Source organism: Eublepharis macularius, chromosome 4 (assembly GCF_028583425.1).
Source record: "Eublepharis macularius isolate TG4126 chromosome 4, MPM_Emac_v1.0, whole genome shotgun sequence".
NCBI lineage: Eukaryota > Metazoa > Chordata > Lepidosauria > Squamata > Eublepharidae > Eublepharis > Eublepharis macularius.
The window spans coordinates 122,105,709-122,120,997 of record NC_072793.1 but is presented as its reverse complement, the minus strand read 5'-3'; the positions used below and the strand labels follow the sequence as shown (position 1 = coordinate 122,120,997).

Here is a 15,289-nt window from a genome sequence, read left to right as displayed (position 1 = left end):
TCGTCTCATCCACGCATTGAGACTCCTGATCTGCGTTTGTCTCTCTGGCCCTGCGCGTGGAACAGGTAGCACTTCTGAGAAGGCTACCTTGGAGGTCCTGGCCTTGAGTCTCCTGCCTAACAGCCTAAATTTTTGTTCCAAGACCTCACGACTGCATTTCCCAACATCGTTGGTTCCAACATGGACCACGACCGCTGACTCTTCCCCAGCACTATCTACCAGCCTATCTATAACACGCGTAATGTCCGCTACCTTCACACCAGGCAGGCAAGTCACCATACGGTCAGAACGCGGTTGTGCCACCCAGCTATCTACTTGTCTAAGGATCGAATCACCAACTCCCGCCCCACCCAGGGATGGTTCCTTGATGCGAAAGGAAACCTGCTCACCAACTGAAGAAGAGGTCCCTTCTGAGGGCATGTTCCCCTTATCCTCAGTACGGTGCCCTGATTCCACAAGATCCTCATTCTCCTTGACAACAAGAACGCTGCCATTTTTAGAGTGGGACACATCTATCCTGTCCCTGAGAATCTTGTCCTCGTGCCTATCTAACTGTCTCCGCTTCTCCAGGTCAGCCACCTTGGCCTCAAGGGTACGTACTCGTTCCCTGAGAACCAGGAGCTCCTTGCAGCGAGCACACATCCAGGACTTCTGACCAGAAGGCAGATAGTCATACATGTGACACTCAGTGCAATACACTGGAAAGCCCCCAACCCCCTGCTGGCATTCTGACTTCATTATTCTGTTTTAGGAATAACACACTAAGAGGAAAGAAAACGGCTATGATCCCCTGGCTAAGAGCCACAGGCCAAGAGCCCTTTAGCTCTCGCCCTTCGGCTCGCGCCAAGGGCTCGCGCCCCTGCCCAGCAGTTGCCTTTTCAATGCAAAAGGTCACTTCCTGCTAAGCACAGGAGGTGAGCACAAAGGGGGGGTGTGGCTTGTACTCCAGCAACCCCCAGCAGCCTTACAAACACACTCACCCTCAAACACAATCAAGCCCAAACACACTCAGCCTCAAAACTACACTCAAATCAACACAAAACTACACACAAAAAGCCCCAAAGCTAGAGAGGACCACCCTTAGCTTCTCAGCTTAACCCACCACAGCCAAGAAAGGCAAAAAGCCCTTACCTCCTCTAGCAGCTGCAGACCATGTGCTCCTGAGCCCAGGTGACTCTGCTCTATTATGTCATAGTCCCCTTCCTCAAGTTCCTCCTGCTTGTTTCCCATACTACATGCATTGGAGTAGAGACATCAGAAGCCATAAGTTATATGCCCTGACGTTTTTCTTTCTGTGCTTCCCTGTAAGTTAATGTTTTCTAGCTTATGTTCTACTCCCTGCAGGTCTTCAGTGTTCCCTTCTCCAGTTATAGGCTTTGAATTTTTCTCTCTCCCCCTCATAGGATTTAATTTAAAGCCCTCCTTATCAGGTTTGCAAGGCTCTTACCAAACACATTTTTTCCTACCCTCGTGAGGTGCAAACCATCTCTCAATAGAAGAGCTTCATCTAATTGAAAGAGGAGGGAAATGGGGAAAACTTTTTTAATGGCCTAATGAGTAATGAAAATGCTGAAAAGGGAATGGAATGCTGAGAATAGCTGTCTTTCCAGAAACAGGTGGGAGCTGATCCCTGGCCTTGTTAGTCCTGTCTAAATCCTGGCATTTGGACTCCAGTGTTAAAGTGTGGTTATTTGACCTTGTTCCACCTGCTGGCTGGGGATGTGTGTGGGGGATCAGAATGGGGTAGTAGTGGTACCACAATTTTTTAGGATTTGGGTTGAGGAAGATATGGTGGTAGGAGAAGAACAGGCCAGGAAAGAGGAAGGGACATGAGACATTTGTGTACAGTTGCTCCTTCTGGTTCTTCTACGAGCCAGGGTGATGCTAGTGTCCATATGAACATCCCACTGGGCTACAATATCTTGCTTTTAAATGTTGCTGAGTTATAGGCAAAACAGCAGGACTTAGTTCTGGATGAGAGTGCTTGCCTGGCATTAGGGATGCTCCCACCCTCCACCCCAGCTTACCTGGCTGGTGGTGGGGGAAACATGCCTCCCAGGGCTGCTGCAGAGGGTGCAGGAGTGCTGCTGCACTCTGCAGTGGCCAGATTTGGGCTGATTTGCCCCCCTCCCAGGGAGTGTGGGAGTGCTCCCAGGGTGGCACATGACCCGTGCAATGACATCACTTCCCAGAAGTGACATCATCACTGCTGGGGGGGGGGAATCCGGCAACCCTACCTGGCATGTATCACTGAGACAAGGATGGGGGGGTGCAGGAGAGAAGTTCTCCCAACTATGCCTCCCAGGGTACTCAGTGATGCATCAGCATAGGTCTGGCAGTTGGGAGGTGGTGTTGCTGTAGTCTAGACAATTGACACAATTGCTTCTAGGGGTCCTCTATCAGGTCTAAGAACCTGAGCAACCCCTTAGTTTACTGAAGAACTGTGGACAATGAAAAAACAAGGGAGACAACTAGAGTGACAGTAGAAGACAACCTGGGACAAATCTGACAAAGTATGGTCTTGAGCTCATTTTAAAACCTACTGTGTGTCAGTGATGGCACTGAAGAAAAAATATATCTCTACCATCATTGCATCTGCACAGTGTAGATCTCCACAATTCTTCCAAATGGTCAGGGACCTATTGGATTTTAGCCTTCAGGTGGAGGTGGACTGCTCTGTACCTGCTGAGATCATTTTGATAAACACTTTGCAGATAAAATCTTTTGCATCTGCTCCAACTTGCACTCTACATTTACAGTAGTAGGATCAGGGTGCTGATTTGTCCAGTCATATGACATAACTTTCAGTTCGTTTAGTTTGAGACATTTGGACATTTGTGACCATTCTTGGACATTTGTGAGTTACCATTACCTTGTATGACCCTTGCCTCTCCTGGCTGCTTAAGTGTGCTGGGGGAGGGGGAGTGTAGGCAAACTGGGTTCAGGAGACAGTAAATACGTCCCTGAGACAATAAATATGCCCCTGCCCTTAAGAGGGCAGCGGTACATCCACTTCTAAAGAAACCTATTCTGGACCCAGGAGAGTTGGATAACTACTGTCCAGTCTCACATGTACCATTCTTGAGCAAGTTGACTGAATGAGTGGTGACTGGGCAACTTCAGGGAGTCCTTTTTTTTAAAAAATTTTTTATTTTTCAAACCACAAAACACTACACAAGACTATCACAAGGAAAGGGGAAAAGGGAAGGGGCGGAGGGAATGGGAAAAGAAAAGGGGAGGGGTAACCTACAAACACTAAACACTAAACACTACACTTCAATGTTTTCCCTTCATACTGCCATAATACAAAAATAGCTCAATAGGATAATGATGGAGTGGTTAATCATACAGAATACACATTTCAAATTCAAATTAAACTTTCCTCCCCCTTCTGGGTCCCGGACGCAGTTCTCTCTGAGCAGCCGCCGCTGCGGTGCTCGTCTCCTTCCCCCCCCCCTCAGGCTTCTCCTTTTCTTCGTTCATGGTGCACTGGAATTCCGGGTTTTTATCCTCAAAATCCTTTAGTTGATCTTCTGATAGTATCTTATAGGCTTGATCTTTATGTCTAAACCATATTCCTTCCAGAAGTAACCATTTATACTTTATTCCATGGTCCCTCAGAAGAGCTGCAAACTTTTTATACTTAAAACGTCTTTTCCGGACTAGAAATGGAACGTCCTTCAAAATCTTGACTTTGAAACCCATAAAGTCCAAATCCGCCTTGTATGAGTTATATAGGATAGTGTCCCGAATCTTTTTAAATGAAGCAACTTCAGGGAGTCCTGAAGTGAACTGTTTGGATCCATTCCAATCTGGTTTCAAGCTTGGTCATGAGACTGAAATGGCCTTGGTCGCCCTGGAGGATGACTTTTGCCAGGACAGGGGGAGTGCAACCCTATTCATTTTCCTGGACCTCTCAGACACTTTGGATACCAATGATCACGGTATCATTTGGGACCACATTTTGGAGTTGTGATTGGGAGGCACTGTTCTGAGGCGATTTTGGTCCTACCTTGAAAGTAGGTAGTGGTTCTGGGGGACTGCTGCTTCACTCCTTGGCCTCTGGCCTCTGGAGTCCTGTAAGGTTTTATCTTGTTTCCCATGCTTTTCAGTATCTATGAAAAGCCATTGGAAGAGGTCATCTAGAAATCGGAGTTAAAATACCACCAATATGCAGATGACACTCTTGTGCTTCCACCAGATCCCAGGGAGGCTGAGGAAACTGTGAATAGGTGCCTGGAAGCAGTTTGGGGATGAATAAGAGCTAACAAGATGAAACTTAATCCCAACTAAATGGAAGGGCTACTGGTACGGGGAAGGTTTAACCCAGGAATTGGCATGTTTCCTGTTCTGGATGAAGTTGCACTTCCCCTAAAGAAGCAGGTTTGTGGCTTGGAGTGCTGCAGTACCCTGGCCTCCTGCTGGATAAACAGGTAGCAGAAATGGCCAGGGCTGTCATTTACCAGCTTCAGCTGGGGGTCCAGCTGCAGCCCTTCCTGGGAAGGAAAGCTTTTGCCACTGCAGTGCATACCCTGGTAACATCTAGATTAGATTACTTCAATGTGCTTTGCCCTTGAAGACTGTCCAGAAGCTACAGTTGGTACAAAATGCTGCAGCCAGAATGTTGACTGGAGTGGGTTGTATCACTCTAGTCTTGTTCCATCTCCTCTTCCTCCCAATTTGTTTCCTGGCTAAATTCAAACAGCTGGTATTGTCCTTCAAAGTACTATATGGCTGAAAGATTGCCTTCTCCTATATTAACTTACCCACCAACTCTGCTCATCTTTGGAGGCCCTGCTTCAGGTTCTCCTATCATCTGAGACTAGGCTGGTGGCAACCCAAGAAAGGGAATTCATAGTTATAGTGCTGAAACTTTTCAATTTCCTCCCCAAGAAGATTTGTCCATCTCCCTCTATTGTTATCTTTGCCAGCAGGAAAAGTTTTTGGTTTTGTCCCCCCCTCCCCCCAGTAAGTCTTACTGGCCGTCCTTTATGATTGTATATGTTTGTATGTTTATGTGTTTTTATTGAATTGTTTAAATATTTTACATATATCTTATTTTAAATGCTGCTTTAACATTTTAAATGTTTCAATGTTCACTGCCTTGGAGACCCTCTTTTTGGGTGGCAAGGCAACCTAGAAATGTTTTAAACAAATAAATGTTTATAACCTTGGTTTTAACTGCAAATGTTTATATCTACTATTGTAAGCCAACTTGAACTACAAGGAAAAAAAGGGGGGAGGGGAGAGAGAGAGAGAGAGAGAGAGAGAGAGAGAAAGAAAGAAAGAAAGAAAGAAAGAAAGAAAGAAAGAAAGAAAGAAAGAAAGAAAGAAAGAAAGAAAGAAAGAAAGAAAGAAAGAAAGAAAGAAAGAAAGAAAGAAAGAAAAAGAATTTCTAGCCCTTTGTTTCTCTCAGTAAGAGCAGTGCAGAAATTAAATTGTCTTTAAAGAATTTCTGTAAGTGAAGAAACTATTCATAGTAACATGGCCTAAAATTTCTAGAAGACCAGAAGCTTTTGATTACAATAACTTATTTATATTTCTTAACACTATATTAAAAAATACTTAGTGCTTCAAGTTCCCTGGGATCGGACAGAATAAGAGTAAGAAAGTTCCAATATACCAATAAAATGTACAAATTAAAAGAGAGGAAAGACTCCAGATTAAAACTGAAAATTTAAAAAAATATATCCACTGTCTACATATTGAACAGAAGCTGTCACTGTTTGTGAATGCCAGAAAATCAGGGTAGATGGAAAAAGGAAGCAGTTATAAGTCATTTTAATAATCACTATGAAGGGGAAATGTGCAAACATGCACATAAAGTATCATGTGTGCGAAAGGAAGCTAAAATGAGAGCAAAGGGAATTACGGACGAGTCGAGTGTGTGGGGTACACATCAAGAACATTCTGAGCAAAAGGTTGAATTTGTTGGTGTATCAACATGAATACAGAGAAATTAGGAGGAAAATATATTAAAACTATTTTTAAAAAGTAAACAATGTCTAGCCATGCCATCCCACACTTTCATTTTTATATTATACAATATACTACAAATTACTCCCCAAATGTAGCACCCAGCCAATCAAGCTTTGCTAAATAACCCTGACACATGCAGGGATGAGAACCAGCAAAACAAACAAACGATGAGATGTCCCCCAAAATGTTTAAGAAAATGTGGCACATCTCCCAGGTTACACATGAAGCCTGTTACAGTTTCCCCTCAGCACACCGGCAAAGCGGCAAGCACCACTTCTAAAACTTTTGATATGCAAAGGCTCATTTAGTTGACAGGAAGCCTGTGGATTTGTGGACAGATTGTCACACAAACTGTCAAGTTTTTAGAGAGATGATCAGACCTTCCTTTGCCTGTGTTTCAGAGCACATCAAAGGCACAGAAGACAAACCAGACACACAGACTGCACAGATCTGACTGAGAGCTGGGTGTACATATTCAGAGCAGTGTAGTTTACAATGGGGGAAGAGTGGGGGAAAGGAAGGGGTTTGAGGGTGCTTTATAAATGTGACTAATGAAGGGTTGAAAGTTCCAGAAACTTGACAGATTCTGGCAGCCTCTCCTATCTTTCTACTTTTTCCCCTTAAAGGGGAGGGGGGGGGGACTGTGAGAGACAATTCTGTGCTAAGGGCAAATTGGAGGTGGTGGTGGGGGATTATAAATGAAGCTATTTGTTTTTTGCTTTGAAAAATTCCTTTCAGCTACTTGGGAATATAACTTCTGTTGGGAGTATGTGCTCACTTTTACAAAACCTGCAGCTTCTCTTTCTAATAAAGCAGCTGTGAAGGAGGATGGCCTAGAATACAGATTTCTTTAGAGAGATGGCCTTACAGGTGAGTCACCCACCTGTTTGCAGCACAAGTCAAGACAACACAGCACAAGAGATCAAAAACTATAACTCCTGAGTCACTGAGGACAAGAACTGAAGGCAGGCCCTGTGTAAGGGTGTTTCCTTTTGGCCACATGTGTGGAGCATTAGCCAAATTGTAGAAATTGTGTGCCAAAATTCCAGGGATGTTCCCCAAATAAACAGGTTTATGGGCCTTTGCACATAAAACAGCCACTTTATGGAAGCTATTTTAAACGACTCCCCATGAGATTTGCCTTTGTCACAGCTCTTGGGAGCTCTCTCAGCCCCACCCACCTCACAGGGTGATTGTTGTGGGGATAATAATAACATACTTTGTAAACCGCTGAGTGGGTGTTAAGTTGTCCTGAAGGGCAGCATATAAATTGAGTAGTAGTAGTAGGAGGAGGAGGAGGAGGAGGAGGGCCAGGGCCAGGGCCAGGGCCAGGGCCAGGGCCAGGGCCAGGGCCAGGGCCAGGGCCAAGCCTTTTGCATGCAGCGACTTGCCACCCAACTGGGCAATTTTATCTACATTAATACAGACCTTTGCAGGATTCAGAGAGCTACTACATACAAACAGCTTTCTAGCATTGAGGCAAACGCCCTGGTGAGGAATTTAAAGTAACCTCCATGTGGCAGCTGTTTTCTATGTTTTGGTCCCATGAGAGCTATGGAAAGTCGTGAAACCAGCGGTTCCAACCCCTGGTATAATTTGGGGCTAAATACTAGGAAGGATTCTAGAATCCATCTGGTGGTACTTAGAAATCCTACACACGCACCCCCTCAAAACAGAAAACCATATTTCACTTGAGGAAAGCTCCAATTATTTGAACAACAACATGTACAAATAAATATATGTTCACTGTTAGCAGTAAAATTGTGGTGACCACAAGCTCACAATAAAATGAGGATAACGGTGAAAATACGAATATCACCATTATCTACATCTGAAATTATATTCTCCCCTCTACTCCTTTTTAATTTTTAAGATTGTGCCATGAGGTATATGAAATTTATGAATAGGCTGCAGAGCCGCAAGATACAATACAGCTTAAGGCTAATTTTTGTGCCTAGAAAGACAGATACAAGTGTCAATTAACAAAGGACAAGACGGTGATTTTTGACAGAGAGCTTGTGGGAACACCAAATGGATTTGAATAACTACCAATTCTGTTGGTTGGTACCCTTAAGAAAACAAACCGATTTGATGAAGCATTAGTAACGGTCACTTTCCGAAACTCTTGGAACTACTGAAATAGTTCTGTCATTTAAAAACTAACAAAAACTCCTAATTAAACAGCACAAATTCACACCTGCATGCCTTCAAGTAGTGCAGTATATTTTGTAGTACTGTTACCTCCAGATTACAGAGGGAAGGACATACTATTATGTAAGGAGCTAGAGACTAGGGGATTTTTTCCCCTCTGCACCACCCAGTTTCAGGGCTACAACTATGGCTGTAGGGTATGAGGGGGTGCTTTCCCACGTTTTACTCTAGCTGACTCGGAAGGACTTTTTTTGCTGCTGAATTTACTTGCTTCTCTAGCAGCAGTGCTGGATCCAATATAACTCCTAGGCTTTTCACTTAGACTAAAAAGGGCCCCCTACCTTGACGTGGCTGATCTGGCCACCTGGATTCATGCCATGGTAACATCCAGACTAGACTACTATTAATTCACTCTACATAGGTCTCCTCTCAAAGTCAACTCAAAGACTCCAGCAGGTGCAAAACGCTGCAGCTTATCTACTTTCAGGAGCTTAGATGGACTGTGCACATCATTCCCATTTTGCAGTCACTCCATTGGCTACCCATCAGTTACAGGGTTCAATTCAAGGTCATGACAATTACATTCAAAGCCCTTCATGGCCTAGGCTCCTCATACCTGTGAAACTGCCTCTCTCCTTATGTTCCCCCATGGCAGCTTCACTCATCAGAACAGGACCTTCTGCAGATACCACCCTGTAGTTGGGCTAAATCAACAACTGCCCATATGTGCACTTTCTCTGTGGTAGCCTCCACCTTGTAGAATGGCCTGTTCCCACTCTTTTGGCTTTTCGCAAACTATCCAAACTGAATTATTCAGGAGACTTTCCACTCAGATTATAGGGCTGTGTCATAAGAAATAGCTCAAAGAAATACCTTGGGAAGGGACAGGGACTGTAGACTAAGCTATTGGGTACTGTCTGCCGTGTAGATACACTCCTACTGGGTAGTTGAAAGTTGCTAACGATGGCCTGTTAATTACTTATGCTCTAATTCAGAAATGTTTCACCTATGTGTTTGGTTCTATGCTAGTTTTCAAATTCGCAGCTACCTTACCTTATTATATCTATTTTCATTGAATGTCCCCACTGCTGATCATATTATATTTTTGCTGTGAATGTCCTAAATATAATTATATTAGTCACTTGCAGTATGTAATCCACCTTGAATCTCAGTGAGAAAGGCAGACTATAAATAAACAACAATACATACAGATGTGTAGAAAGTATTCTCCCTTACTCAATAATAAACATCTACTGCAGCTAGCATGGGGTCTGTATTTTTTAAAAATTAGGCCATTGCTGAGGCAGCCAGAAACCAGTCTGTCAAAATAATAGAAATTTTCTCTTAAAAGAGTTGCCTTCAGGCTTTGAACGCCAAACTTTGTGAAAATACTGGAAACATTCACAGGGGTATGTCTCTAGCAGAATTTTCCAGAATCTTAAACAAGACATACAAAATAAACTTGAAGAATACCTTTACAATAATATATTAACAAAGCCTCAGATTCGAGTATCAGCTATTAAGCAAACTAAAATCATTCTTGAATGAACAGCAGGCATGCTTCCATTTATTGATTTTACTATACATTTTTGTTTCGACTGAAGTAAATGAAAAGCAAATTGACAAAAAGCTGGTTAAAAGAAAATTGCATGCCAGCTCATTCTTTTTAACTTTACCCCCAGCTTCCTTCTACCACTCTTCCAACCTGGCAATTAAGAATACCTTGAATCCAAACTAATTAGCACTTTCTACATTCTGGGACTCAGTTCTGAATTATACAGGGTGGCCAGAGATTCTCCCTCCTAAGGAGAACGCTGCATTTACACAATAGACTTGTCTCCATCATGTAATCTTCTAATTGTTTTGTGCTACTGTCCTTCAAGATTATTATTTACCTTGACTCAACTGTTTCTCCCATGCGTCCTTACCTAGAACACATTCTCTTTTTCTTATGTCTACATTGGTCGCATGATTCCATGTGCTTTCCTCCAGTGTAAGAAACCTTCTGCTGAAGTAAGAAGTTCTTACTCATATGAAAGGTTCCTTGTACCACAGGAAAGCATAAGTGTTAGTGGAATCGATCGAAAGGATTCAACCCAATGCATGCTCTTTTCCTTCCCAATAGTCCTTTAAAAAGGATTGTGCTACTATCAAAACAACATGATTGGCAAATAAGCAAGACTTTGGGGGGAGGGGGGGTCTTAAACCAAGCAGAGCAGGCATACGGAAGACAATCAGTTCCACCCACAAATAAAAACCCCATCTGCTGAAAGAGTTATGAGACTACTGTGAGATTTCAATCCACATATATTTTGCTGTGCTGTAATCTGAAGAGGTGTAATTTACTCTTTTCAGTCTGGGACAGCACTGAACACAGAACTAAACTTTATCAGGGTCCCCAGTGGTGCTTTGAGAAGGCACTGAAAACTGATGTGGATTAAACATAAAGGCAATTTTTTTGCAGAGGGCAAAAAAGCCCATGAGATGCATGCAGGGTGGGAGGATTTGCTACAGGAGAAATGAAAATAAGTTTCAGTTGGGTAGCCATGCTGGTCTGCAGTCAAATAGCAAGATCCAGGACCAACAGCACCTTACAGACCAACCTAAAAGGGAAATTTGAGGTATTTTTGTATATCAAACTGTTCGAATAAGAGATGAAGAAGTGTGAGATCCCATGAAACAAGGCAACTCTCATGCTGTCACATTGAAGCCCGAAGCTGTTGATATTCATGCTGAAGTAGTGATGATGTACTGAAGTGATTATGTATACACACATAGTTAGCACTTCTTTTGAGTGTGGCTTAAAGCCAACAACCTTCTCATATATAAATTTCAAGAGAGCTTAATAAACAACCTTGTTAAAGCAATGGGAGTCCATCTTCTCTAAGCTTCAGGAAAAGATTGTTTTTTCTCCACTTGTTTTTGAAATTAGGCTCTTGTTTGTCAGACCAACACAGAAAAAGTTTTTTAAAGCAGTAATTAAAACTATGCATGCACGTTTACAAGGTCTAAAAGCATCAACTAATCTAAAACAGCATCTTGAAGACCTTAAAATGATAGCCCGTGCCACTTGGAAGATCCTGTGTGCTGCCCCTTGAGGATTTTTTTGACCCATCACAGAGGAGGACAGACCATGTTCAGCATTAGATGTACGATATTCCATCTTTTCCTTAACTGATGGATTCCCAACACAGTCTACAAAAGCATGTACCAAAAGTAGGCACAGTACAAACTGTTAAAATAAATGAACGGTTAAATACATATAAAACAACTCAGAGAATTCAACACACATACACGCCAAACAACCATGTAGCAAATTATTAGTCAAGGTGCTCTTTAAAAATACTGCTTTGCATTATCAGCCAAAGTGGATACCCTCCTGACCTGCTCTGAGAGATCTGTACACAAAGACTGCACCACTTGTAGTAAAACTCATGACTGAGCTTCCACTGATCTAACAGACTTAGGAATGGGAACAACCAGTTTTATTGCTGGGAACTCTGGGATTGGCATGCAGGTTTAACCCTAGGGTTGCCAGCTCCAAGATAGGAAATTTCTGGAGATTTGGGGAGTGGAGCTTGAAGAGGGTGGGGTTTAATAGAATCATAGGGTTGGAAGGGACCTCCAGGGTCATCTAGTCCAACCCCACTGCGCAATGTAAGAAATTCACAACTACATCTCCCCCACACACACACTGTGACCCTTGACCATGCCCAGAAGATGGCAAAACACTTCTACCTGACCCCAAGGTGGCGATTGGCATTACCCTGGGCACGTAAGAAGGGGCCACGAGAACTAAGCACTGATATAACCCTTCCTGCCCTCCCTCTCATGATCTGCGTAGGTTCACAGAATCAGCATTGCTGTCAGATGGCCATCTAAGCCTCTGCTTAAAAACCTACAACCTCCCAAAAACCTCCTAAAAACCTCCAACCTCCCAAGAAAGACTTGGGAGGTGGGGAGGGATTTTATCAGGGTATAATGCCATAGACTCCATGCTCCAAAGCAGCCATTTCTCCCAGGGGAACTGATCTCTGTGCTCTGGAGATCACTTATAATTATAGGAGGTCTCCAGCTAGGGTTGCCAGGTACCCAAGGGCTCAAACCAGAGGCTGTGGGGCATGATGGGGGTACTTATGTCATGCAAGCATGAGCTCTGGATCACTTCTACATTGTGCTGGGAATGATCTCATTCCTGGCACAATATGGATACAACAGAATTTGGTAAAAATCTGTCCCCAATCTGGCATTGGGGGCCAAGTTTTTTAAAATCCGCCCCTGCGGCACATAGAAGTGCTCCAGAGCATGCAGAAACATGCTGTGAGGTTCCTGGGCCAATTCCTGCACCTTCCCCCCCCCCTCACACACACACACCAGCCAGATGAGAGGATCAAGGGATCCTCCACCCCCACCAGGGGAATGGGATCCCTAGCTCCAGCCACCACCTGGAGGTTGGCAACCTTATTTAAACCTTAAGGACCATCTGGCCTCATATTAACTCATATGCCAATGACAATAATCAATTCTTTTTCTCACTCCTTTCTCCCTGTGTAGCACATTCTGCCTCTAGGCTTTTTCAGCTGTTGTTCTGGTGTCATGGAGCCACCTTCTAGAAGCAGTTTGCAAAGCTCCAATTCTGAAGGTCTTTTCAGAAGACTGACAAGACTGTCCTCTTTTCTAGGGCCACCATTTCGTGAGCGAATGTTTCCCTAGGCAGGTTCCAAGCTGTTAGGAAATTAATGGATTTTGGCTTTTTTTAAAAAAAACCTGTTTTTCTGACCTTATGGTCATGACTGTAAATATGCATGGGTTATCTGAAAAGCAATATATAAATATTGCAAAAAAACAGCCCAAATGTTTTCAAGATACTCCTAATTTAGCACATTAGAGTACCCACTCTAGAATTCCCAAGGCATGCATCAATATGGACAGATCCTTGCTCAGATTCAGGGCAACTTGTATGCCAGGTAAAAGTAATCCCCTGTGCAAGCACTGAGTCATTACTGACCCATGGGGTCTTGGCAGTCTTTTGTTATGGGGTGGTTTGCCATTGCCTTCCCCAGTCATCTACACTTTACCCCCAGGAAACTGTGTACTCATTTTACCAACCTCAGAAGGATGGAAGGCTGAGTCAACCTTGAGCCAGCTACCTGAACCCAGCTTCTGCCAGGATCGAAGTCAGGTTGTGAAGAGAGCTTGGGCTGCTGTACTGCAGCTTACCACTCTGCGCCACGGGGCTCTTTTTAAAGTGGTATGCCACTCAAGCATCCAAGTCATTTCCAGGAGTTTCTCCAAACTGTGAATCTGTTTCTTTAGTGGGCACATAACTCTATCCAGAACAAGCTGGACATGAATATCCCTTCCCTGTTACAACCCCTAAGGTAGTGGCCATTGAGTCAAATTTTTCATTGGTCACTTGGAAAAGTGGGAAACACAGGGTATAAAATAAATAAACCTTACACGTATTTATGGCATGTGAAAACCACTGAAAACCACTTACATGAAGTGGCACTACACGCAGTGGGATATGAAGTTAGGGACAGATAGCATTGGTGTTAATTATTGGGCTAACTCAAGAGGCAAGCCCAATAAAGAATTACTATGCTGCCATCTGAGATATATGAAAAGGTGGGGAGGGGGAGGTACGTGCAAGTTGAATTCCTTATAGTCAGAATTCTTTAGCACAACAGGAAGGACTGGGAAAACATTACAATTATAACACTGGACTTTGCACAACCCATATTAAAAAAAACAAAATCAGAAACAGGAATACCAGGACACAAATCTAATGATATTTGACACAAGCAATGAGATGTGGGAGTTGCATTTCTTGTGCCACTAAACCCTGAGGAAATATGGTGCACCTGCAGCTAAACTAGCCCAGTCAAATGTTTATAAAGCTTTGTTAATGGGAAAAAGTGCAGTCAGGTGACATATAAGCACCGCTATTGGCCACTCCTCAGTCGACATTACTTCCTATGTGAACAATGGTTTTATTTTATCAATTCATAGGTTGTCTTAGTTCAATTAAACCCATTGCTTACTGTGACATTTTTGCCATTTAGATGAAAACAGAACAAAAACAATAGACTCTTGCCTTCCCTCCTGCTCCACTGCCATTTACCTTCTATTCCTCGAGCTTACCTCTCTCATGCAGACTGCACTTGGTCTGTTGCCAGCTTTCCACGCAATGTGACTACCAGGGCAGTGCTCCCTGCTGTCAATCCTGTCTTTAGCTCTGACATGGACCTAATCCATTTTACAAGAAGCCAATCCTTCATTTCAGATACAGGATCACCCAAAAATATGGATTAAAGTAAGAACGAGCCTTAAGCATCCTGTTTAAATTTCTCCTCCTCTCATCTTTTCATGGCTTCCAAGTATTTATAAACTGAAATATGATCAACTGTTATACTCTCAGACTACTGTTGTCACCACTACACTATCATTTCTATACTGCTTGTAGGGTTGCCGTGTTATCATGTCTATTTATATAAACCTGGGTTGCTTTATGCAGTTTACTTCAATAACTGTCATTATAATGTTATGAAGGAATTATCATGACAGACGTACTTTTGATATGGGAAAATGTAGTAAGCAGCCTAAATAGCCCAGTTTGGCCTGGCCTTGTCAGGGCTTAGAAGCTAAGCAGGGACAGCCATGATCAGGACTTGGATGGGAAACCACCAAAGAAGGCTGGGGTTGCTATGTGGGGTTGCCATACAGGCTATGGCAAACCACATTTCTTGTCTTGAATGCCTCATTGCTGGGGTTGCCATAAGTAAGCTGCAACTTGACAGCACATTTTTCTTCAAAATGTAGTAAATTCTGGAATTGTTTCAAGTTTTAAACAGCCCAAATCTCACATAACATTGGCTGTATTGGTGGGAGGCAGCAGCAGCAAGACTCCAGTTTATCTTGCTTGAAAGTGCCAGGACCTGATAAACTGTGTAGCCTGTTTCACACTTTTACGAGTCTGTGGGATGGCAATCCACACTACTCCCATGAACATCTGTAAAGGGATACCATGCAGGATGGCTGAAAGCTAGTATTACCATTCTCCACAGTGTGGGGAGGAACCAAGTAATTTGGATTAGCTATACAATTCTTACTTACAGATGTTACTGTCTGGAGTGGTGTGGGAGTTCTGGAATGGTGT

The 15,289-nt window shown here is 43.2% G+C and overlaps 1 protein-coding gene across 1 annotated transcript in view; it reads right to left on the bottom strand.

Annotated features, from left to right (window-relative positions):
- The window catches only part of CHCHD6 (coiled-coil-helix-coiled-coil-helix domain containing 6), a 301,834-nt gene that overhangs the window by 150,803 nt on the left and 135,742 nt on the right, over positions 1 to 15,289 (bottom strand). The gene's annotated exons all lie outside the window — the stretch shown is intronic.